Raw genomic sequence first — 26,206 nt, forward strand, 5'->3', positions numbered from 1 at the left:
AGTGTGATCTACCGTTCTAAGCTAAATGTTCATTCTTTTCTCTCTTTCTTTTCTTTCTTTCTTTCTTTCTTTCTTTCTTTCTTTCTTTCTCTCTCTCTTTCTTTCTTTCTTTCTTTCTTTCCTGAAAACAGTGTTTCCCAGGATAGCCCTGGTTGGTGTTATATTCTCTAAGTATACCAGGCTGGCCTTGAACTCACAGATCATCTGCTTCATGATGCTGTGGTATCATCAAACCTGCCTTCCCTGTTTTTAAAAATAATGATTTGCTTGGTTTTTGTTAAATTTGTCTATTTGCATTTTAAAGACAGAGAAGGGGTGGCAAAAATTTGGATGGGTGTGAAGATAGAAGAAAAAAGTAAAACAGAAAGAAAGCAGAAAATATCCTTTCATTATAAAAGAAAGATATTATATGTGTTCATGAACATGCGCATCTTTAAATATATTAGACAAAATGAATATTTAACCAATCTATGGAACCCAGAATTCAAACTCAGTGTATCAAAATAATGAGACAGAATCAGTTAATTTATGTTGAGTTTCAATACATGCTTACGACACATTATGTGCTGTCAAAACATGACTCTAGGATAAAGTGATGAAATCTCACTTATAAATTTTCCATTTCCTAATCAGAGCTTTGTGTTAGGAGGCTTGGAGACCCTCTGCTGATTTACCATGAAATATGTAGTAATGATTGAATTCTATAATATATTGCAAGCCTATGATTACATGAATAAAGTCAAAATGATACTTATTATATCTATGTATGAAGTCATTTGAATCTATACTATCCATTGGCCAAAATTGTACTTATTTTGCTTGTGTCTCACAAATGACCTTCCATAATTTTTATTTTATCTTGTGCTTTAAAATATTCATTATTTGTTTTACAATTATCTAATAAAATTATTATATTCACCTCCACTACCACACCTTCTCATATGCACTCTCTCCACTCTTACCTTCATACCCAACTAAGTCTGTGTTTTTATTCTTTTTTTCAGTTTACTACACTTTGTGTCCTATAAATACTAGTCTAATTGGAGCCTTTCCTTGAGTGTTCTCAACCCTCTAGGGATCACGACACTGAAGAAACTGACCATATTTCACCCAATAACTGTCAAATCTCAATAGCATCTCAGCTAGGGGTGAGATTTTTGTGCCCATCTCTTCTCCATGATGGTATTTTGCCTTGTTTGAGAATGGTCTTACACATGCTGTCATAATCTTTGTGAGTTCAAATGAGTAACTAATATGTTTTGGACAGAAAATACTGCTTCCTAGAGATTGTCCACAGCCTCTGGCCATGACAACCTTCCCCCTTATCTTCAGCCATGATCCCCAGCCTTTTTAGTAGGCATGTGATATGTAAGTCACATGTATGGCTGAGCACTTCATAGTCTTTTACAATCTCTGATATACTCTGTCATTGCTTTCTTTGTTATTTGCCATCTGCTGAAAAAAAAGCTTTGCTGATGAGGGCAGAGGGATGCACTAATGCATGTGTACAGCAATAATTCACTAGGACTTAAGTTCATACTTTGTCCATTTAACAGAATTATATCGTTAAGTCCATCCCTGGGTCTGTAACCTACCTAGTTACAGACTTAGCTATTTTTATAGAGCCAAACTAATGTGTTCCATATTATTGAAGGGACCTTATGTCAAATCATTAAAAATGTTGGTTCAACATATAATATTTGTGCTCATTTTTATATGAGAAGGCATATCATATATGACCAGCCATTACTATAGCCCTCATGGTTCACAGATGAGTGAGAGTTATGATTATTTTTATTTTCTTTAGTACCATGCATAGTACCTTTCAGCACTATGAATATGCCCAGGAAAGATAAAGCATCCAGGTGAGTAACAGCTTGGTTTTCCCACGTTGTGTAATTCAATTATATAGCATTCTCAACAGTGGCATTTTGCCATCAAGATTGCAGGATCCAATCTTGTACCTTCCTAATATAAATGCTAGATAATGAATAGGAAAGATGTACAGCATATGACTTTCTTAGCGTGAATCAGAGTAGTCATTCCCACAGTTTACAAGTTTACTGAGATGTCCAAAATTCTGGTGTGTTATTTTGGTACCTGGCATTTTGATTTGATTATGATATGTTTTTTACTTAAAATATTTTCATTGCTCATCTCTGTATTCCTATTTTAGTCTTTGTAGTCTGTCACTCTGCTCCTAAATTTTGTGGTTTTCATTATTTCCCCCTGCTAAATACAATTACATCTTTACTTATTAGTTTTAAATTAGGGCATATACAAAGTCTTTTGGGTTTTTTTCTGTGAATATTTTAGATAAATACATTAGGTTTAAAAGAAACACACCTCAGAGCATGCACGCAATCTGTAAATCTTAGCACCACCTCAGAAAAAGAATATATTGGAGATGTGAAAAACACAAAGTCCTTTGAGCCAGCATGCATAGCAGATATATGGTATACCAGCAGCTACACTAAATGAAAATAAGTTTTTGAAAAGGAATAGAGAATTACAAAGAATCATATTTGCAAACATTTTGATGAAGGAAAACAAACCACTAAGTGGCTAAAATGCCAGAATTTGGAAGAAATTTTTGACATCTAAAAATGCACTATTTCTTTTCTTTTCAAGTATGTTTACTATAGAATTAATCTCCTTCCATTAATATCTTTCCAAACTATTTTTAAAATATTGATTTTCTTTTGAACCCTGAACAATGTCTTAATATGAAATATTTCTATATCCAAGTAAAGAACAATTTACTAACTATAATCTTAAAGAAACTTTTGTGAACAGCACATTTTGACACTAAAATGAATACCCTACCACACAACAGGGATATATGTTCAACCATGTTCATAGCTGCTTTATACATAATAGCCAGAACATGGAAACAGCCTAAGTGTCCCTCAGTAGAAGAATGGACTAAGAAACCATGGTACATTTACACTATGGAATACTACTCAGCTATTAAAAACAAGGAATTCCCGAAATTTGTGGACAAATGGATTGATCTAGAAATTATCATAATGAGTGAGTTCACCCAGAAGCAAAAAGAGACAAACGGTATATATTCACTTATATCAAAACACTAATCCAAGGGATACGTACCATGAAAAACTTTACTTACCAAGAAAGTGGGTCAGAGGGGAGGACATCCTATTGAGACTTCAGGTAAGAGTAGCATGGAAGAATGGGGAAATAGTAGGATCCACAGGGTCCTGGAAACCTACAAGAAGAACTTTATGACAGGCAGATCTGGGCCCTGGGGTCCTCCTCAAACTAAGGCACCAGCCAAGGAGAAATAGGCAGTAAACTTTGAACCCCTACCAAGACCTAGCCAACAAACATGATATTCTCCACTGTTGAGTGGAGAGTGAGATCTGACTCTCACATGAACTCTGGTGCCCCTTTTCTGACCACGTCCCCTGGATGGGGAGGCCTAGCGTCACTCAGAGGAAGGATAGCAAGTTACCAAGAAGAGACTCGATATTCTAAGAGCATATATAGGGGGAGGAGGTCTCCCTCAGTCACAGACATAGGGGAGGGGAAAAGGGGGGAAGTGGGAGGGAGGGAAGAATGGGAGGAAGCAGGGGAAGGGCTAACGATCGGGATGTAATATGAATAAATTAATAAAAAATACCAAAACCATAAGGACATCAGTTCTGAGGAATGATTCTCCTGGCGTTGCCAGCAGGATTTCTTCTGCTGGAACCTGGAGTAACCAGAACCCGGAACCTCAGCAGGAGCTGGAGCCCCGAAGCTTTCCCTTGAGCTGTTCTCTCTATGAGCATCTTGGAGTGGAGCGATGAACAGCCAAAACAATCCCAAGTCTCCAAAGGCCCCACCTCCTGTTTTGGGTTCATTTATATATCTCCTCCCAGAGTCTGTTCATGGATCTTTTCGGCTGACAACAATCAAGTTCCCACACGAGGTGGTTTGTATTCTAGTGGACTAACCTCGCCTGTTCTCTCACAAGACCACTCCAATTCCACACTTGGGATCATAACAAAAACAGATTTATCTCTCCTTCACCCATGTTTTCAAGGCCAGCCTAGTCTGTACAGTTTATTCAAAGCCACCCTGTTCAAAAAAATCATAGAAATGACAGTATGACAATATATGATTTTGACTAACTTTGTGCAGTTCTTTAAATAAGATAGTCATAAAAACTTCAGTGATTGTATGAACATATAATGACCATTTGTAATTGTAGAAGATGGAAGGCCAAGATTCAGACATGAAGAATTATGATGCTTTGGTAGAACCTAATTGCTCACTCATGGACAATTTTTCTTTTATTTTTCCATGCATAAGAGAAAAATAAATCAATAAAATAATAGGGTCTCTGAGACCATAATCAATGAATGTTCTTTAGGATCTAGCCTAATTTTATCTCTTAAAATGCCAATTCTAATTTCAATCATTCATGAGAAGATATTAAAATATGGATTTTATAGGATCATCAGCATTTAGGTAATGAGAACCATAACAATAAATATGAAGCTTGTGTGATCTATGTCTTCTTCCTGTGTAATTTTATGAAATATATGCAGGTATAAGTTTAAGAACTACCAGTTTGTTCTGGCCCTGGGTTTTGCCATTGAGGAGATCAATAGAAACCTTCATCTTCTACCCAACACAACTCTGGGCTTTGATGTCCTTAATGTTCCATTTAGTGAAAAGAATATTCTTTTTGCTGCCCTGTTATGGCTCACAAGGATGAGCAATCCAATACCTAATTACAACTTTGTACAAAAGAGAATATCCCCAGTTGCAATCACAGGAACATCATTGGTAATATCTGCCCAGATTGAGACACTGATACAACTCTACAAAATACCTCAGGTAAGGGGTGGTTTCTGGGAACCAGGAGTCAAGTATCCTTTGTTGATGGTATAGGTATCTGAAAAGGTTATGTAAGGACACTGGAGTTAATCCTCTATCAGAGGCAAGTATGAAGGTCCTTGATGACAGTTCCATATCTGCAGTACTTGAAATAGAAAAAGAATGAGAGGTGGATGAGACTGGCTAGGTTATTTAAAATGGAAACCTCTCAGTAACTTCTGTGGAAAAACTCTGTAATGAATTTGCCTTTTACAATATGACAGAACCATGTTTTACCCTCGCTGCTTACATATGTTGACCCTGGACTGAGATTGTGTTTGGTGCCAATGTTCTTTAACTTGTTTCCATTTTTTTCCTCTTCAGCTCACTTTTGGGCCATTTTATTCTATCTTGAATGACCCAGAACAGTTTAAATTCCTCTATCAGATGGCTCCTAAGGACACATCTCTGTCACTTGCAATAGTCTCTTTGTTGCTTCATTTCAACTGATCCTGGGTTGGTCTAATAATCTCAGATGACCACCAAGGATCCCAGATCCTCTCTGACTTGAGAAAAGATATGGAGAGTAAAAGCATCTGCATAGCCTCTGTGAAAATGATCTCTGGCACCTGGAATTCATTTTCCAATGAACTATGGAAAAGTCTGGAGAAAATTGAGGATTCACCAGCAAATGTGATAATTGTTTGTGGGGACACAATTTCTTTACAGGGTTTAATGCAACACATTGCACAACTATTAATCACTTGGAAAGTCTGGGTCTTGAACTCTCAATGGGATGTTGACACTTATTCTGATTATTTCATGGAGGATTCATTTCATGGGAGTCTCATTTTTTCACACCACCATAAAAAGATGGTTGACTTTGCAAATTTTGTTCAAACAGTTAATCCCTACAAGTACCCAGAAGACACTTATCTTCCCAAGTTTTGGTATTTGTTCTTCGAGTGCTCATTTTCTGAGGTTGATTGTCAACTTTTGGAGAACTGCCAACCAAATGCTTCTTTGGAGTTACTGCCTAGACACCTTTTTGACCCATCTTTGAGTGAAGATGTCTACAATATATATATAATGCTGTGTATGCTGTGGCCTACAGTCTCCATGAGATGATTCTTCAGCAAACACAAATTCAACCAAATAATAATGGAGAAGCAATGGTATTCTTCCCCTGGCAGGTAATATATTTTCCTACATTTTGTAATATCAGCAGTTTGATGATTTTTATTATTTCATAAGTCATTCCAATTGGGTATTGTACATTTTACATTATGTTGTCAATAAGCATGGGAGAAAATATTTGTCTCCCTGTCTGGAGTTTAATGCAAAACCATGAGTAAGTGTCCTTTATAAATAGAGTGCTAGAAATAATAATAATTTAAACACTGATTATATCAATATTAAATTTATATAACACATTTTTCTTTTCTTATTAATTTATCTCATTTACATTCCTATTGATGCCCTCCCTCTTCTTATAATCCAACCCTCCCACCCTCTTCTCCCATTCCCCAGTCCCCTTCTCAGAAAAGTGGAGGCTCCCTACCCCATACCAAACTTCCCCAACACATTTTTATCAAGACTAAGTGCAACCTACTTCACTGAAGCCAGACAAGGTAGCCCAGCTAGGGGAAAGTGATCCAAAAACAGGTAACAGAGTCCATGTCAGAGATAGACCCTGCTTCAATTGCTAGGGGACCCACATAAGACAAGCCAGCATATCAACCAAATTATATATATATATATATATATATATATATATAGTGGGTCTCAAATTGGGCCAGCCATTGGTTGACCATTACCATAGTCTCTGTTCCATTGTTTTTCTCACACACCTTGTAAGCAGAGTAAATTTTGTTGTAAAGTATTGTGGGCGCGTTGGTATACACCTCCTTCCACAGAAAGTTCTTCCTGGCTTGGAGGTTTCATCCTCACTCTCCATCTCCACCACTGCTGGAATGTTCACTTCGTGGAAATGCCACCCATACGTTTCCCTTCTCTCACTCTGCCTTCTGACCTCCCAAACCTCTTTTTCTCCAACACTCAATCCCTTATCCATACTATGCCCCACATTCCCACTCAACCCAGTTCCTTTTCTTCATCCACTTCTGATGTCTATTCTATTTCCACCTCTGAATGAGAATCAAGCATCCTCCCTTGGGCCCTCTATGTTACTTGGCTTCTTTTCTACTTGTCTATCTGTCTGTCTGACTATCTAGCTATCTATTATCTATTTAATGATTTCTCTTTCATTTTACATCCTTGTCATAGCTCCATCTCTCTTTTCCTCCCAGTATAACACCTTCCCTCCCTGTCCCTTTCCTCCCTTTCCTATTCCTCAGAAAAGGGGAGATTCCCATTTCCATCCACTCCAGCTCAGCACAGCATCAGGATTGAAAGTGTCCTCTTCCCCTGTGGCCTAATAATACAGTCCCACCAGGACAAAATGATGAAAAAAGTTGGCGTCAGAGTCTATAGTAGAGACAGTCCATTTTCCCTTACTAGAGGACCCACATGAAGCCTGAGCTGCCTATGGGCTAAATCTGTGTAAGGGGCCTAGTCCGATCCTTGTGTGGACCTCAGTTGGTGCCTCAGTTTCAGGAAGCCATACTGGGCCCTGGCTAGTTGATACTGTTGGTCTTTTTGTGGAGCTCCTATCACTTCTAGGGATTTTTCTCCTATTCCCCACTTATTAACTCCCACTATTAGTGTGTTGGATCAATGTGTGATTTAACCTTTAAACGTGTTTCTTTTATGAATGAATGTGTGTGCCCTTGTATTTGAGGTACAGATATTGAGGATTATGATGTCCTCTTGGTGAGTTTTTCCTTTGATGAGAACAAAGTATCTTTCCTCACTTTTCCTGATTAACTTTAACTTTTAATTATATATTAGAAGGGCTTGTCCAGCTTGCTTCTTGGGTCCATTTTCTTGGAAAATCTTTTTCTAGCCCTTTACTCTCAGGTTACTTTGTTGCTGAGGTGTATTTCTTGAATGCCGCAGAATGTTGGATCTTCTTTCTCAATTTTATGATAAACTACCAGATTGATTTACAAAGTGGTTGTATATATTTGCACTCCCACCAGTAAGGGCTGATTTTCCCATGACTCCCTATTCTCAGCAGCATGTGCTCTCACTTGAGTATTTTATCTTAGCTATCCTGATGGGGGGTGGTGCAAGATGGAATCTCAGAGCTGTTTTGATTTGCATTTCCCTTATGACTAAGGATGTTGAGCATTTCTTTAAGTGCCTCTCGGCCATTCCAGATTCCTCTGTTGAGAATTCTGAGTTTAGCTCTGTACACTATTTTGTAAACTGGATTATTTGTTTAACTGGTGTTTACTTTCTTGAGTTATTTATATATTTTGGGTATTAGACCTCTGTCAGACATAGGATATGTGGAAATCTTTTCCCATTTGTAGAAACTATTTTGTTCTATTGACATTGTCTTTTCTCTTACAGAAGTTTTCAAGTTTCATGACTTGTTAATTGTTGATCATAAAGCTTGATCTCCTGTTGTTCTGCTCAGGAAGTTGCCTCCTGTACTAATGACCTCAAGGCTATTCCCTCTTTGTCTTCTATTAGATTTAGTGTATCTGGTTTTATGATGAAGTCTCTGATCCATTTGTACTTAAGTTTTGAGCAGGGTAATAAATATGGATCTATTTGCATTATTCATCATGCAGGCATCTTGTTAGACCCACAAAATTTATTGAAGATGTTTCCTATTTTCCTGTGGATAGTATTTGGTATTTTGTAAAAAAAAAAAAAAAAAAAAAAAAAAAAAAAAAAAAAGCAAGTGTCCGTAGCTCTGTATGTTTCTTCTTGTTTTGTAATTCAACTTGAAATCAGGGGTGGTGATAACTCCATCTACAGGATTATTTTGTCTTTAGTTTTTCCATATGAAGTTGAAAATTACTCTTTTTTTCATGGACTATAAATAATGGTGTTGGAATTTTGAAGGAAATTTTTATATTTCTTTTGGTAAAATGGCCATGTTTTTCAAATGTTAACCCTACCCATCGATGAACACTGAAATATTTTCATCTTTTCAGTTTCTTTCATCGGAGACTTGAAGTTCTTCTCAAACAGGTCTTTCACTGTCTTGGTTAGTTATACCAGTATATTTTGTAGCATTTGTTTCTATTGGGAAGAATTTTGTTTCCATATTTTCCTCGGTCCATTTATCAATTACTTAAAGGAGGGCTACAAATTTTTGGAGTTAATTTTTTTTCTCCAGCTATTTTGTTGAAGGGGTTTTTTTCAGCTGTGGGAGTTCTACGGTAGAATTTTCATGGTAACTTATGGATACTATCCTATCATCATCTGCAAATAGAGATATTTTTGATGTCTTGCTTTCTAATTTGGATCCCCTTGATTTCCTTTAGTTACCTTATTACACTAGATAGGACTTAAAGTATTATGTTGAATAGATATGGGTTTAGTGGTCAGCCTTTTTTTGTCCCTGATTTTAGTGGAATTGCTTTACGTTTCTCTCCATTTAATTTGAAGTTGGTTATCAGCTTGCAGCATATTGCCTAAGGTGTGTTGAATTTTGTCAAAGACTTTCTCAGCATCTAATGAAATAATCATGTGTTTTTGTTTCTTTAAGTTTCTTTGCACAGTGGATTACTTGCTGGATTTTTGTATGTTGAACCATCCCTCTATCCCTGGGAAGAAGCCTACTCGATCATGGTAGATGATATTTTTTTATTCGTTCTTGCATTTAGTTTGTGAGAGTTTTACTCAGTATTATTGCATCAATGTTCATGAGGGATCAGGTCTGAAATTTACTCTCTTTGTTGAATCTTTCTGTGGTTTAGAAATCAGCATAACAGTATTGTATTAAAATAAGTTTCTGAATGTTCCTTCTAGTTTTATTTTATGGAATAGTCTGAGCAGTATGGGCATTAACTTTTTTTTTGAAAGTCTGGTAGAATTCTATGCTAAAACCATCTGTCCATGTTTTTGTTTGTTTTTTGTTTTGTTTTGTTTTGTTTTTGTAGGATTTTAATAACTGGTTCTATTTCTGAAAGATTTTTAGGACTATTTGATTGTTATCCTAATTTTGATTTAACTTTGGTAAGTGGAGTCTAGTTAGAAAATCATCCATTTCATTTAGATATTCCAGTTTTGTAGGGTATAGGCTATTGAAGTAAGACCTAATGATTCTTTGAATTTTCTCAGTGTCTGTTGTTATGTCCCCATTTCCTTTATGATTTTTTTTAAATTTGAATATCACTGATCTGCCTTTCAGTTACTTTGGGTCAGTTCTTGTCTATCTTCTTGATTTTCTTAAATAACCAGCTTTTATTTTTTTATTGATTCTTTGCATTGTTCTTTTTCTTTCTAATTAAATTACATCAATTGATTGTTTCCTACCATCTATTCTTCCTTAGTGTATATAGAGATATGTTTGGCCAGGTGTGGTGGTGCACACCTTTAATCCCAGCCCTAGGGAGGCAAAGGCAGTCAAATCACTGTGAGTTCAAGGACCTCCTGGTCTACAAAATGAATCCCAGACATCCAGGGCTACAAAAAGAATCCCTGTCTCAGGAAAAAATAGAGATATTTTTGACCAATAATTGTTATTCTGTAATTTTTATATTAGTGGTGGTAGTGTGTATGTGTGTGTGTACATGCACACGTGCATGAGCATGTGTGTCTCTGTGTGCATTATTACCACTCTTTTTCGGCTAATGTGAAATTATTTATTTCCTGTGTTTGTTTTTCTTGTGTATATTTATGCTCATTGTGATGTAGTTTTCATTCTATTATCCTCCGTAAAGCTGAGTTAGGGAAAATATTTTTTAATTTAGTTTTGTCATAAAATACCCTGGTCCCTCTATGGAGACTGAAAGTTTTGCTGGTTATAGAAGTCTGAGCTGGCATCTTTTGTCTCTTAGGGTCTAAGATGTCTGTCTAGATCCTTCTGACTTTTAAAGTCTCTGATGAGAAGTCTAATGTAATTTGCACAGTTCTAACTTATACGTCCCTGATATCCACCACTTCTGGTAATCCCTGGCAGCTGTTGCCTCTGCTAATTGCAGGTAAAGCTAGGACCTGGAAACTTCATATAACTTTTCTCACAGTTTTCTTTATAATCTATTCATTGTGAAAACATGATATTTCCCATAAGTATTTCTCAGAGCAGATGTAGTAGCATAGGAGCCATGTATCCTTAAGGGTTAAAATGCTTCTGAGCACTACTATAATGTTAGGAAGATATGGATCACTTTGAAGTGCACTGTCAACTTCAGGTCCCTTATTTTAAGAATGGAAGCACTGAATGTGTCCCAAAAGTTCATAGGCGTGGCAAGCTTTGAGCTGGATGAATGCACATAACTTGTTTTATCTGTGTTTAGTTCAATGATTTCTCCAGAACAGAATGAGGTTTTTGACATTTAATGTGTTTCAGTCAAAGTATCTTTCATTTACTCAGAAACACTCATGTCTCTTTTCAAATTCCTTTTTATTTTGAGAGGTTACAAACACTGAGATTCTTTGCAACACTTATAAAAATATGTTTTTAATGTCACAGCTGTACTTCAACCAATAAACGAATATGCCTACATCTCTTTTACTTTCTTCCTTTCCTAAAGAGCACCTTAATGAAAAACCACATGAGAGGTCACACAGTAATGGAAGGGAGAAGAAACTTGGATTCAGAATATGACATTCTCAATTTTTGGAATTTTCCAAAAGGTCTTGGATTAAAGGTGAAAGTAGGAACATTTTCTCCAAATGCTCCCCAGGGTCAACAATTCTCTGTATCTGAGCATATAATACAATGGCCAACAAGGTTTACAAAGGTGAGCTGTGTCTTATTGCACCACTTTGACCCATCATAAAAATTAAATTATTCTCAGGATGTAATGATTTGGTACCAGTCAATATTCAACTATCAGTAAAGAGCTACACATAAATCCAGCCAATATCCCTTGCCAGACAATAGGGCAAGAGGGCATTCTCAGTGCTGGTACAAACTTGATGAGATGGGAGTGGTGGGGGGAGGCATGTCTCCTCTTCTGAGGAGGGAGAGAGGGAGGATGGGACTGGGAAGTGAGGAGGGATAGGGTTGCCACCAAGATGTGAAGCAAACGAATTAAAAACAAAATGAATAAGATGAGACAAAAATGAAAACAAAACAAAACAAAAACACAGCCAATATAAACTGTTTTTTCGTACCATGACTGTGATCAATGAAAGAGTTTACTTTTCAATTTTATTAATTTTGACACATTTGCTTATTTTTTTCCTCTTCCTGTACATCTTGTCTGTTTTTTAAAATTCATTTTATTTTATTTTTAACTTTTAAATATACATTTGTATAATCACACATATATACAATAAGCTACATACAGCTTGAAGGACCATGAAACAATTAGGGATTATATAAATGTTAAGTTCATAGTGTTTTGCCTATTTGTATTTGGCAAAAGTGTAGAAAACATTTTTCCTATTTTAGTGAGTCTAAAACTCTGAATGTAAATCAATATCTATCATATCTCATCTCTATCAACCAAAAAATTTATGTCTAGACCTAAAAACATGTTAACCTCTAAACAACAAAGCTTTATTGTAAAACTAAACTATCTGGTCTTCAATCGCATCAGAGACTTGAGAAGGAATAAAATTAACTATCTGAATAAACAGGAAGTGAAAGTTAGCAGCTTCCAAAATGAGGAAATGACAGTTCACTGCCTAGTCAGTCACCCAAAACTCTATAACACTGGAGCATCATCTTCAGCCTTCTTGCCCATTATATCTGACAGACACATTTATGAAGCAGGAACTATTGAGGACTTGCTTACCCTGTCTTGGCAGAGTTTGTCTATCGACTCTGCCTGAAACCAAGGTTGCCCACTTTTAGGAAGAATTCTGTCTGTGGCAGAAATGCAGCCATTTTGTCCAATGGCTTGTTTGTCACATTTAAAGCCATCTCCATAAGGAGGTACTTTGATGCTCATCATCTTCTCTGAGGTAGGCTGGGTGTTTCCAGGCAGTAATCTGTCTTATTGACAAAGTATCCTTAAAATCATAAAATACCTTTAAATGTCATATTTTGTAGATATCTGAGGTTTTTGAAGACCTTTTATTTTATATTATGCTTCTATACAATCCTATCTATCTGTTAAACCTACGTTTATATTCTTGTGATGAAAATAGACTAGTAATTGACATGGCCATGAGTTGATCAAGTTACAATAAACTTGTATTACTTAATTATCCTAAATAGCCTGCAAAAGCAGCTTCAAAGAACTGGAATTAAACCCTGTATTATAATTGAGTTGTATGGGTACACTACCTCCTATTAGAATAGCAATATATTTAACGTGTGTCAAGAATAATCTTGAATTTTAATTCTATACCAATGTATTTAAACAAATTATTTTGCATCAATATACAAAATTCTATACCAATGAATTAAAAATAACCTTGTTTGTGAGTAACAGTTAAGGCCTTAAATTGAGGAGTAGATTCAATAATCTACTTTTTGTCCTGTCATCCCTATATATTTCTTTTTTAATTAATTTATTTTATGTATACAAGTATATTGTCTTCACGCACACCGGAGAGGGTATCAGATCCTATTACATATGGTTGGGAGGCACTATATGGGTGCTGGGAACTGAACTCAGGACCTCTGGAAGAGCAGCCAGTGCTCTTCCACTGAGCCATCTCTCCAGCCCTCATCCCTATATAGTTCTATATTCCCCCTTCTTTCTTTTCTACCCATATCTCCATACTTAATAAAGAAAGATAAGGGAAAAAAGGAAAAATTCCCTGAGTGAGTCCAACCTCATTTTCTCTCTGAATATGCCCAATAGTAACTTATAGCCAACTCCCAATGAAAATAAAATCTATAGCCCAAGGAAATATAACCAAAAATGCTACCTGACCCCCCTTAAAGTAAATGGGGCATCATTCTCTTTTTAAGGTTTCTTCTGCCTGATTCCCTCTTTAGGGGCTAAAATACAGTTAGAGAAAATGTGGTCCAGTTTCTATGTGTGGAAAAAGTCCAGGCTTAATAGAAGTCCTGTGTGAGACAGTCTGAAACACTGGACCAATTGGCATCAGAATCTTTCTTCAAAGCTATTCTGGGAGCTGTCCTGTTCTGATTAGGGACAGCAAAGTGAAAGATGCAGGATGTCAGCATCCAGCATGCTGAGAGGAATGGATCCTGTCAGGAATGATCTAGCATCAGTGTCCAGTTCTTTTGTCCAGTTCTGAAAACATATAATTTCTCACAAGCATTATACAGTCCTAACATTATTTTTAAAAAGTATGAGGTATGCAGGATGTCTGGCAATTAAGACTGGTTCTCTGCTCTTCATATGAGCAGAAGTAATACATCTGTTAATTTTCATTCATATCATGCAAAGAATGGCATCTAAAAATAAGTTACAGGGATTCTGTAACCAAGAAGAAGCATTGTCTATGCATAGACATTCATGACTCAGCCAGTCTCAGAGTTATTGCCATGTAGTGGGATTAGCAATGTAAGTTACGTGCTTGTTTCTGCAGCAGTTTGAGTTCATGTAAATATAGACTGACGAGTTAGGAGTCTCTCTTTCATCGATGTCTGTTTTGTTTTGACTTTCTTCTTTTAAATGTATACTTTATTTATTATAACTTATTCACATTACATCCCGATTGCCATTCCCTACCACCTCTGACAGAGGGGGCTCTCCCACCCTGACGGTCTGGCAATGGTCTACTACTAGGTCTCATCTGTATAGCCTGTACCCTCCTTCTCTGTTTGCCTGCTAGGCTGCCTTGTCTAGAGGCAGGGACCAAATAGTGGGCTCCAGAGTGCATTTCAGAAGTTCAGCAGTCCCCCTTTCCCCAGGGAGAATTGGAATTCTATCAGTTACATCTGAGCAGAGGGACTTGTTTCTCTGTATGCACTGTCGTTGTTGGATGCATAAGTTCACACAATTCTCTCCTACTCCGTTGTTGAGGTCTGAAGGCTCCGATGGTGTCCCTATTGGGCTCCTGCTTCCTCTATCCCTCAACTCTGGCATACCAGTTGAAGTTCTTCTCCCATAGTCCTGCTGAAAGTCCCCGCATCTGTCTCTGTACGCCCTGAGTGTAATCTCTGACAGGAGGTCTATGTTGGGCTAATATCCACTTCTAAGTGAGTATATACCATGTGTACCTTTCTAGGTCCAGGTTACCTCCTCACTCAGGATGATCTTTTCTAGTTCCATCCATTTGCCTGCACATTTCAAGATTTCCTTGTTTTTTGATAGCTGAGTATTACTCCATTGTGTAAATGTGCCAGAGTATCTTTACCTGTTCTTTGGTTGAGGGACATTTATGTTGTTTCCAGATTCTGACTGTGACGAATAAGACCTGCTATGAACATAGTTGAGCAAATGTCCTAGTTATATGGTGGGGCATCTTTGGAGTATATTTCTAGGCCTGGAATAGCATGTTCTTTATGTAGAACTATTCCCAATTACCTAAGAAAGTGCCAGATTGATTTCCAAAGTTGGTGTACAAGTCTGCACTCCCACCAACAATGGAGGAGTGTTCTCCTTTCTCCTCGTCCTTGCCAGCATGTGCTGTCACTTGAGTTTTGATCTTATGCATTCTGATAGGTTTAAGACAGAATAGCAGATTAATTATGATTTTCATTTCGCTGATGACTAGGAAAGTTGACCATTTCTTCTAGTGATTCCCAGCCATTTAATATTCCTCTGTTGAGAATTCTCTGTACCCCATTTTTAATTGGGTTATTTGATTTGGTGAAGTTTAATTTCTTCAGTTCTTTATATATTTTGGATATTGTCCCTTTGCCAGATGTAGGGTTGGTGAAGAACTTTTACCAGTCAGTAGGCTGTCATTTTGTTCTGTTGACACTGTTTTTTGCCTTACAGAATCATTTCGCTTTAATGAGGTTATTTATTGTTGATCTTAGAACCTGAGCTGTTGATGTTCTGTTCAGACGTTGTCTCCTGTGACAATGAGTTCAAGGCTCTTCCCAACAATTTCTTCTAACAGATTTAGTGTGTTTGGTTTTACGTTTGTAGCTCAAAAGGTGGCAAAATTAGTAATAATAAAATCCCTTATCTTCAACTGTGTGGGTAAGCACACCTGATCTTGATTCAATTTTCGTAGTTGGATCTATCAAAAAATTCTCCATTTCATTTAGATTTTCCAATTTTACGGCATATAGGCCTTTGAAGTAAGACCTGATGATTCTTTTGATTTCCTCAGTGTCTGTCATTATATCTCCCTTTTCATTTCTGATTTTGTTGATTTGAATATTCTCCCTATGCCTTTTAGTTAACTTGGCTAATGATTTGTCTATCTTGTTAATACCAAGAACCCACCCTTGGTTTAATTGATTCTCTGAAATGAACTCTTTGTTACTAATCTATTGTTTTCAGCCCTGAGTTTGATTATTTCCAGCCATCTACTGCTCTTTGATGCAACTGCTTCTTTTTGTTCTAGAGATGTCAGGTGTTCTGTTAAGCTGCTAGTATGGCACCTCTCCAATTTTTTAAATAAATGAACTTAGTGCTAGGAACTTTCCTCATAGCACAGCTTTCATTGTGTCCCTTTTGTTTGGGTAGGTTTTGCTTTCATTCTCATTGGATTCTAGGATGTTTTTAATTTCTTTTTTTTTATTTTGGCCGTTGCCCAGAGGTCGCTGAGTAGGGAGTTGTTCAGTTTCTATGAGCTTTTAGACTTCCTCTTATTTCTGTTGTTGTTGAGTCCCAGCTTTAATCCATGGTGGTCTGATAAAATGCAAGGGATTATTTCAATCTTCTTGTATCTTTTGAGTTTTCCTTTCTCACCAAATATATGATCAATTTTGCAGAAAGTTCCATGAGGTTCTGAGAAGGTATATTGTTTTTTGTTTGGGTGGAATGTTCTGTAGATGTCAGTTAATTCCATTTGATTCATGATGTCAATTAGTTTCATTATTTCTCCATTTAGTTTCTGTCTTGAAGAACTGTATATTAAGGAGAGTGGGGAATTGGAGTCTCCCACTATTAATATGTGGGGTTTGATATTTGACTTAAGCTGTAGTAATATCTCTTTTATGAATGTGGGTGCTCCTGTATTTGGAGTATAGATGTTGAAAATTAAGATGTCTTCTTAGTGTATTTTTCCTCTGATGAGCATGAAGTGTCCTTCCCCATTTGTTTTGATTAGTTTTGGTTAAAAGTCTGTTTTACTACATACTAGAACAACTACTCCAGCTTGTTTCTTGGCTGTGTTTGCTTGGAATACCATTTTCCAGCCTTTTACTCTATAGTAATGTTTTTTTTTATTGCTGAAGTTTATTTCTTGTATGCAGCAGAATGGTGGGTCCTGTTTTTGCATCCAATCTCTTAGCCTGTTTCTATTTATTGGGGAGTTGAGGCCAGTGATTTTGAAAGATATTAATGACCAGTGGCTGTTGCTTCCTATTTTTTTAATGTTTGTAATAGTAATGTATGTGTGTGCTTCCTTTATTCTGGTTTTGTGGATATGAGGTTATTTATTTCCTTTGTTTTCCTGGGTAAATTTACTCTCCTTTGGTTGAAGTGTTCCTTCTAGTATCTTCTGTAGGGCTGGATTTGTGGCTAGGTACTGTTTAAACTTGGTTTTTTTCATGGAATATCTTGTTTCCTCCATCTATGGTGATTGAACGTTTTTCTGTGTATAGTAGTCTAGGTTGGCCTCTGTAGTCTCTTAGTGTCTGTATGACATCTGTCCAGGCTCTTCTGGATTTCATGGTCTCTGTTGAGGTTATCTTTCTGCCTGCTTGCCAGCATCCAGACCTTCCTAGGGCAGAAACAGTGAGCAAGCTGAAAAGAAGTCTAGAGGTTGGGACTTGGGTGAGAGAACAAAGTCCCATTGTCCTCCACCCCAGAGAAGCCTGCTGGGCACATATCTCTGCCCAAATATCTTTCTTCCTGCTCCTCAGCACCCAGACCTTCCTGAGTAAGAAACATCAAGCAGAGACTGGGCACGGAGGAGGTAACCTGGGTGCATTGTCTGTACCTACCCCCTAAAATCACAGATCATCAGAGACCACCAAACCTGTTAACACGAGACATCACAATGCGCAGAATTCAGTCAAAGAACAGTGGCCTGGTGGCCTCTTCTGGGTAGAGGCAATGAGATTTTGGTCCTTCACCTTAGTCCCCTTCTCTGGGCTTGCTCTCTGCTTGCTAACTGTTTGACACACTTCTTATGAATATAGTATCTGTTAAATTTCTGACACTGCCTCAAAACAGTGATAAGAGTTCTATTTTGTATCATAGCCTAAGAAATTTCAATGAGAAGTAAGAGGATATTTTTGCTTTGTCAGTCTCTGAAAAGGTAGAATAGCATGGCAGAGGTGTGTGTGTGTGTGTGTGTGTGTGTGTGTGTGTGTGTGTGTGTACTATACTTGCTTAGATATTTCAGATAAACAGTCAGCACAAGCAAGTGTTGTGAAGACATTTTCGTTTGGAATGATGACACTGTGAGCATGCAGTACATCTTAGTGGGACAAGAACGATTTAAGAACTAGAGGAGATGATGGCATCGTGCTCATATACCAGCAGCAGGAATCAAGAATCTGAATTTTCACCTTCTGTCTCCTTTTCCTTCTGTCTGTAACAGTACCCAATAAAATACTCACTCCCAATTTGCATCGACTCTTTCCGTGTCAGGTAAATATCTCTATAAAACTCCTCATAGGAATGTCTGAAGAGTTGTTTCCATGATGTAGCCAAACATTCAAAACCACATTAGATATAAAAGCTCCCCCTAGTGGCCAGTGAGTATAGAGATGGGTGGAATCTGATAGCACACCATGGCCTTCTAGAACATTACCTTCTAGAACAACACCTTGCTGGTATTAGACAAAAATTTAAATGTGTGCACTATGTAGCTCAAAAGGTGGCAAAATCAGTAATACTAAAATCCCTTATCTTCAACTGTATGGGTAAGCATTTGCAAATTAAGTGCTCAATTATACTCAGAAATATTATACTTGAATTTTTCACAAAAGTCTGATATATTGCTAATAACTTTCCCTTCTTTCAGATTCTTCGGTCTGTGTGCAGTGAGAACTGTAGGCCAGGATTCAGAAAAGCTGCCCAGGAAGGCAAGGCTGTCTGCAGCTTTGATTGTATTCCTTGTGCAGACAATGAGATTTCCAATGAGACAGGTAATAGGCTTTCAGAGAACTTTCCGACCTGTTCATAGGAGTCAGCAATACTTAAGAAAATGGAAAATGACTGGAGAGAAATAAGAGATAAATTTTGTATCTGGTTTAGAGATTTAAGCATTGCTGTTAATTTTATCACCCCTTTAAAGGACACACTCTAGATAATGAAATTATCCTAGACATTTATGGTTGTTCCACTGCAGAAATTAATTTCTAAAGAAAGCCTCCTTTCCCACAAGTTAACAGTCTTTTTCGTTTCACCATAGATGCAGTGTTTTGAGCAACATCTCTTTATTCTCTCAAACCATACTCAGTCACACATAGGATTTACTTAAAGCTTGGTGTTTTTTCACAGCCTTTTAATGGTTGTTCACAGTACAAGTTGATTTTTTTCAGAGCAAGTGATTAGTGAGTTGGGTTTGAGTTTTACAGTACATATAGTCTATCTATATCATAACTAAGTTTCTTTTATTTTACCTAAAAGAGAATGCTTAATATAATTTGTTTTTGCATTCTTTGTCTCCCTTTTATTAAGCATGAGTCTTTTCTCACACAGTATAATCTGAATATATTTCTCCTTCCCTCCACCTTTCCCAGTTCCTCTCCAACTCTTTTATTTATTTTTTGATGGTGATCTCTGTTTTTCCCTTTTTTTTTCTTCCTTTTTTGGATTTTTTTATTATTATTATTTTTATTAATTTATTCTTGTTACATCTCAATGGTTATCCCATCCCTTGTCTCCTCCCATTCTCCCCTCCCTCCCATTTTCCCCTTATTCCCCTCCCCTATAACTGTTCCTGAGGGGGACTTCCTCCCCCTGTATATGCTCATAGGGTATCAAGACTCTTCTTGGTAACCTGCTGTACTTCCTCTGAGTGCCACCAGGTCTCCCCCTCCAGGGGACATGGTCAAATGTGAGGCACCAGAGTATGTGAGAAAGTCATATCCCACTCTCCACTTACCAGGAAACTGGGACAGAGGGGAGGACATCCTATTGGGACTCTAGATGAGAGAAGCATGGGAGAATAGCCAACTAGAAGGATCCAGAGGGTCCTAGAAACCTACAAGTAGAACATTATGATAGGCAGATTTGGGCACAGGGGTCCTGCTCAAACTAAGGCACCAGCAAAGGACAATACAGCTGGTAAACTTTAAACCCCTACCCAGATCTAGCCAATGGTCCTCTCCAACTCTTCTCTCATGCTGTTCTACTTCTTATTTGGCTCCTATTAGAAAAGAACAGGCTTCTTAGAGATAACACCAACACATAACAAAATAAAACAAACACCATTGTATTGAAGCTGTGGAAGACAAGACAACAGAAAAAATATTAGCCCCAGGAGAGTGCACAATAATTAGAAACTTACTTGCTTACACATTCAGGAATCCCATAAACGTACTAAACTGGAAGCTGTAGTATATAAGCAGATCATCCAGTGCCAACCTGTGTAGGCCCTGTGAGTCCTTCTCTGTGCATTCATATAAATATTGCTTAGTTGGTACAGAAAGCCTTGTTCTTCTGGCATCCTCTGCCCCATCTGTCTCTACTTCTGCTTCTGACTTATCTTCTTTTTTTTTTAATTTTTTTTCCTCCTTTATTAATTTATTCTTGTTACATCTCTATGGTTATCCCATCCCTTGTATCCTCCCATTCTTCCCTCCCTCCCAATTTCCCCTTATTCCCCTCCCCTATGACTGTTCCTGAGGGGGATTACCTCCCCCTCTATATGATCATAGGGTATCAAGTCTCTTCTTGGTAACTTGCTGTCCTTCCTCTGATTGCCACCAGGTCTCCCCATCCAGGGGACATGGTCAAAGGTGAGGCACCAGAGTATGTGAGAAAATCATATCCCACTCTCCACTCTACTGTGGGGAGTGTTCTGTCCATTGGCTAGATCTGGGTAGGGGCTTAAGGTTTACCGCCTGTATTGTCCTTGGCTGGTGCCTTAGTTTGAGCGGGACCCCTGGGCCCAAATCTGCCTATCATAATGTTCTACTTGTAGGCTTCTAGGACCCTCTGGGTCCTTCTACTTTGCTTTTCTCCCATGATTCTCTCATCTAGAGTCCCACTAGAATGTCCTCTCCTCTGTCTCAGTTTCCTGGTAAATGAAGGCTTTCGTGGGACATGCCCCTTGGGCTAATATGCAGATATAAGTGAGTATATACCATTTGAGTCTTTCTGCTTCTGGGTTAACTCACTCATTATGATCATTTCTAGCTCAATCCATTTATCCACAAATTTCGGGAATTCCTTGTTTTTAATAGCTGAATAGTATTCCATAGTGTATATGTACCACAGTTTCTTTATCCATTCTTCTATTGAGGGACACTTAGGCTGTTTCCATGTGCTGGCTATTATGAATAAGGCTGCTATGAACATGGTTGAGCAAATTTTCTTGCTGTGTGCTGGAGCATCTTCTGGGTATATTCCAAGGAGTGGAATAGCTGGGTCTTGAGGAAGCCCTATTCCCATTTTTCTGAGATAGCACCAGATAGATTTCAAAAGTGGTTGTACTAGTTTGCATTCCCACCAGCAATGAAGGAGTGTTCCTCTCTCCCCACATCCTCGCCAGCATGTGGTGTCGCTTGAATTTTTGATCTTAACCATCCTGATGGGTGTAAGATGGAATCTCAGCGTTGTTTTGATTTGCATTTCCCTGATGATTAAGGAGGTTGAGCATTTCTTTAAGTGTTTCTCAGCCATTTGATATTCCTCTGTTGAGAATTCTCTGTTTAGTTCCATGCCCCATTTCTCGATTGGGTTATTTGGTTTGGTGGTATTTAATTTCTTGAGTTCTTTATATATTTTGGATATTAGACCTTTGTCAGATGTGGGGTTGGTGAAGATCTTTTCCCAGTCTGTAGGCTGTCGCTTTGTTCTCTTTACCGTGTCACCTGCCTTACAGAAGCTTCTCAGCCTCATGAGGTCCCATTTATTAATTGTTGACATTAATGCCTGGGCTGTTGGTGTTCTGTTCAGGAAGTTGTCTCCTATGCCAATATGTTCCAGGCTCTTCCCCACTTTTTCTTCTAAGTGATTTAGTGTCTCTGGTTTTATGTTGAGGTCTTTAATCCACTTGGATTTGAATTTTGTACAAGGTGACAAATATGGGTCCAGTTGCATTTTTTTACACATAGACATCCAGTTAGACCAGCACCATTTGTTGAAGATGCTATCCCTTTCCCATCGAATGGATTTGGCTTCTTTGTCAAAAATCAAATGCCCATATGTGTGTGGATTCATATCTGGGTCTTCGATTCGATTCCACTGATCAACCGGCCTGTTGCTGTGCCAGTACCATGCTGTTTTAATTACTATTGCTTTATAGTACAGTTTGAGATCAGGTATGGAGACTCCTCCAGAGCACCTTTTATTGTACAAGATTGTTTTAGCTATTCTGGGTTTTTTGTTTTTCCATATGAAGTTCAGAATTGAACTTTCAATGTCTTTAAAAAATTGTGTAGGTATTTTGATAGGGATTGCATTGAATCTGTAGATTGCTTTTGGTAGGATGGCCATTTTTATTATGTTAATTCTCCCTATCCATGAGCATGGTAGATCCTTCCATCTTCTCATGTCATCTTCAATCTCTTTCTTTAGGGTTTTGAAATTTTTTTCAAACAGGTCCTTCACTTGCTTAGTAAGAGTAACTCCTAAGTACTTTATATTGCTTGTGGCTAATGTGAAGGGTGTAGTTTTCCTAATTTCTTCCTCTGCAAGCTTATCATTTTTGTATAGGAACGCTACAGACTTTTTTGAGTTAATTTTGTATCCAGCCAATTTGCTGAAGGTGTTTATCAGCTGTAGGAGTTCTCTGGTGGAATTTTGAGGGTCGCTTATGTAGACTATCATATCATCTGCAAATAGGGATAATTTGACTTCCTCCTTTCCCATTTGAATACCCTTGATCTCCTTATGTTGTCTTATTGCTCTGGCTAGAACTTCGAGTACTATATTGAAGAGATATGGGGAGAGTGGGCAGCCTTGCCTTGTTCCTGATTTTAGAGGAATTTCCTTAAGTATCTCACCATTTACTTTGATTTTGGCTATTGGCTTCCTATATATAGCCTTTATTATGTTGAGGAAAGTGCCTTGTATTCCCGATCTCTCTAAAACTTTAAACATGAATGGGTGTTGGATTTTATCAAATGCTTTCTCTGCATCCAAAGAGATGATCATGTGGTTTTTTATTTTCATTTTGTTTATGTGGTGGATTACATTGATGGATTTCCATATATTAAACCATCCCTGCATGCCTGGAATGAAGCCTACTTGGTCATGATGAATGATATCTCTGATGTGCTCTTGTATTTGTTTTGCAAGTATTTTATTTAGTATTTTTGCATCGATGTTCATCAGAGAAATTGGTCTGAAATTCTCTTTCTTTGTTGAGTCTTTGTTAGGTTTAGGTATCAATGAGACTATGGCCTCATAGAATGAGTTTGGTAATGTTTCATCCCTTTCTATCTTTTGGAGTAGCTTGAAGAGTATCGGTATTAGCTCGCCCTTGAAGGTCTGGTAGAATTCTGCACTGAAGCCATCTGGCCCTGGGCTTTTTTTGGTTGGGAGACTATCAATGATTACTTCAATTTCTGTAGGGGAAATGGGACTATTTAGCTTGTTTATCTGCTCTTCACTCAACTTTGACAAGTGAAATTGATCAAGAAAATCGTCCATTTCCCTTAGATTTTCAAATTTTGTGGCATATATGCCTTCAAAGTAGGATCTTATGATTCTTTGTATTTCTTCAGTGTCTGTTGTTATGTCTCCCTTTTCATTTCTGATTTTGTTGATTTCAATACTGTCTCTCTGCTTTTTAGTTAGTTTGGCTAATGGTCTGTCTATCTTGTTGACTTTCTCAAAGAACCAGCTCTTGGTTTTGTTGATTCTTTGGACTGTTTTCTTACTTTCTAATTTGTTAATTTCACCCCTGAGTTTGATTATTTCCAGACGTCTACTCCTTTTGGGTGTTTCTGCTTCTTTTTTTTCTAGGGCTTCCAGTTGTGTCGTTAAGGTGTTTATGTGCGATGCTTCCAATTTCTTTTTAAAGGCACTTAGTGCTATGAATTTTCCTCTTAGCACTGCTTTCAATGTATCCCACAAATTTGGGTATGTTGTTCCTTCATTTCCATTGAATTTCAGAAACCCCTTGATTTCTTTCTTTATTTCTTCCTTGACCCAGGTGTCATTTAGCAGAGAGTTGTTTAGTTTCCACATACGTGTAGGCTTTTTGTTATTTCTGTTGTTGTTGAATTGCAGCCTAAGCCCATGATGATCTGATAGGCAACAAGGTATTATTTCAATCCTCTTGTATCTGTTGAGGCTTTCTTTGTCAACTACAATGTGATCAATTTTGGAGAAGGTTCCATGGGGTGCAGAGAAGAAGGTATATTCTTTCTTGTTTGGGTGAAAGGTTCTATAGATATCTGTTAGATCCATTTGACCCATGGCATTGGTTAATGATGTTATTTCTTGGCTTAGTTTCTGTTTCAATGACTTGTCCTTCAGTGAGAGTGGGGTGTTGAAGTCTCCCACTATTATTGTGTGGGGATCGATGTGTGGTTTAAGCCTTTTTAGCAGATCTTTTACAAATGTGGGTGCCCTTGTATTGGGAGCATAGATGTTCAGAATTGTGATGTCATCTTGGTTGACTTTACCTTTGATGAGTAAGAAGTGTCCATCCTCATCCCTTTTGATTAATCTTGGTTGAAAATCTATTTTGTTTGATATTAAAATGGCTACGCCTGCTTGCTTCTTGTGTCCATTTGCTTGGAATATTTTTTTCCAACCTTTTATCCTGAGGTAATGCCTATCATTATGGGTGAGATGTGTTTCTTGAATGCAGAAGAATGTTGGATCCTGTTTATGCACCCATTCAGTTAGTCTGTGTCTTTTTATTGGAGAATTGAGACCATTGATGTTGAGAGATATTAACGACCAGTTACTATTAAGAGTCTTAATTTTGATGTTGGTTCCAGTTGAGCGTTTGTGTAGTTGTGTTTTTGCCATGGTATAGTTATCTATTTCCTGAGTAGTTTTGATTGTAGCTTGACCCTTTGGGATGGAGTTTTCCTTCTAGTACCTTCTGTAAAGCTGGATTTGTGGATAGGTACTGTTTGAATTTAGTTTTGTCATGGAATATTTTGTTTTCTCCATCAATGTTTATTGATAGTTTTGCTGGGTAAAGTAGTCTGGCCTGGCATCTGTGGTCTCTTAGGGTTTGCAGGATCTCTGTCCAGGCCCTTCTGGCTTTGATGGTCTCTGCTGAGAAGTCGGGTGTAATTCTGATAGGTTTGCCATTAAATGTTATTTGGCCCTTTTCCCTTGCAGCTTTTAATATTTTTTCTTTGTTCTGTATGTTTTGTGTTTTGATTATTATGTGACGGGCAGTTTTTCTTTTCTGGTCAATTCTATTTGGTGTTCTGTATGCCTCTTGTATGTTTATAGGCATCTCTTTCTTTAGATTGGGGAAATTTTCTTCTATGATTTTGCTGAGAAGAGTTTCTGGGCCTTGGAGTCTGATATCTTCTCTTTCTTCAATGCCTATTATCCTCAGATTTCTTCTTTTCATGGTGTCCTTAATTTCTTGGATGTTTTGTGTCAGGAATTTTCCAGATTTGGCATTTTCTTTATTGGTTGCTTCAAGATCTGTTATTGTATCTTCTAGACTTGAGATTCGTTCTTCCATCTCTTGGATTCTGTTAGAAAAGCTCAGCACTGTGTCATTCGCCTTCTTCTCTGAGGCCTCACGTTCTCGTTTTTCTTCTGTCTGTGTGTTTATCATTGAATCCATTTTCATTTTCATATCTTGAACAGATTTTTTAATTTCTTTCATCTGGTTGTTTATATTTTCCTGAAATTTTTCCATTTCCACTCTATGTGCTTCTTTTATGTCTCGCACCTGCTTCGCTGCTTCTTCCTGCATCTGATTTCTAATTTTATTTGTTTCCTCCGTTAACATCCTCATTACCAAGGATCTGAGGTCATTTTCTTGTGCTTCCGTTGTATGTGAGTTCTCCGGGTTGTTTTCTTTGGGATAGCTGGGAACTGGAGACGTCATGTTGTTTTGGGGGTTTTTGCGAATGCTTTTACGCTGTCCCTTAGGCATCTTGCTGTCTCTGTTTTTGTTGGGTAACTTCCAGAGTTGAGTGGAGGGAGTCTGATGATAGATTCACTTGTTTTCTCATGATTTCCGTAGGCTG

At 37.6% G+C, this 26,206-nt stretch overlaps 1 pseudogene across 1 annotated transcript in view; it reads left to right on the forward strand.

Moving 5' to 3' along the window:
• The first annotated feature begins 4,722 nt into the window (after nt 1-4,722).
• Nucleotides 4,723-26,206, forward strand: part of LOC311579599 (vomeronasal type-2 receptor 116-like) — a 31,414-nt pseudogene continuing 9,930 nt past the window's right edge. Inside the window, exons 1-4 of the transcript in view lie at nt 4,723-4,848; nt 5,212-6,020; nt 11,445-11,654; nt 18,880-19,003. The product of the transcript in view is annotated as a vomeronasal type-2 receptor 116-like (transcript). The remainder of the gene's footprint in view (nt 4,849-5,211; nt 6,021-11,444; nt 11,655-18,879; nt 19,004-26,206) is intronic.

This window comes from Acomys minous (genome assembly GCF_964271855.1).
Source record: "Acomys minous genome assembly, chromosome: 12".
Lineage (NCBI taxonomy): Eukaryota > Metazoa > Chordata > Mammalia > Rodentia > Muridae > Acomys > Acomys minous.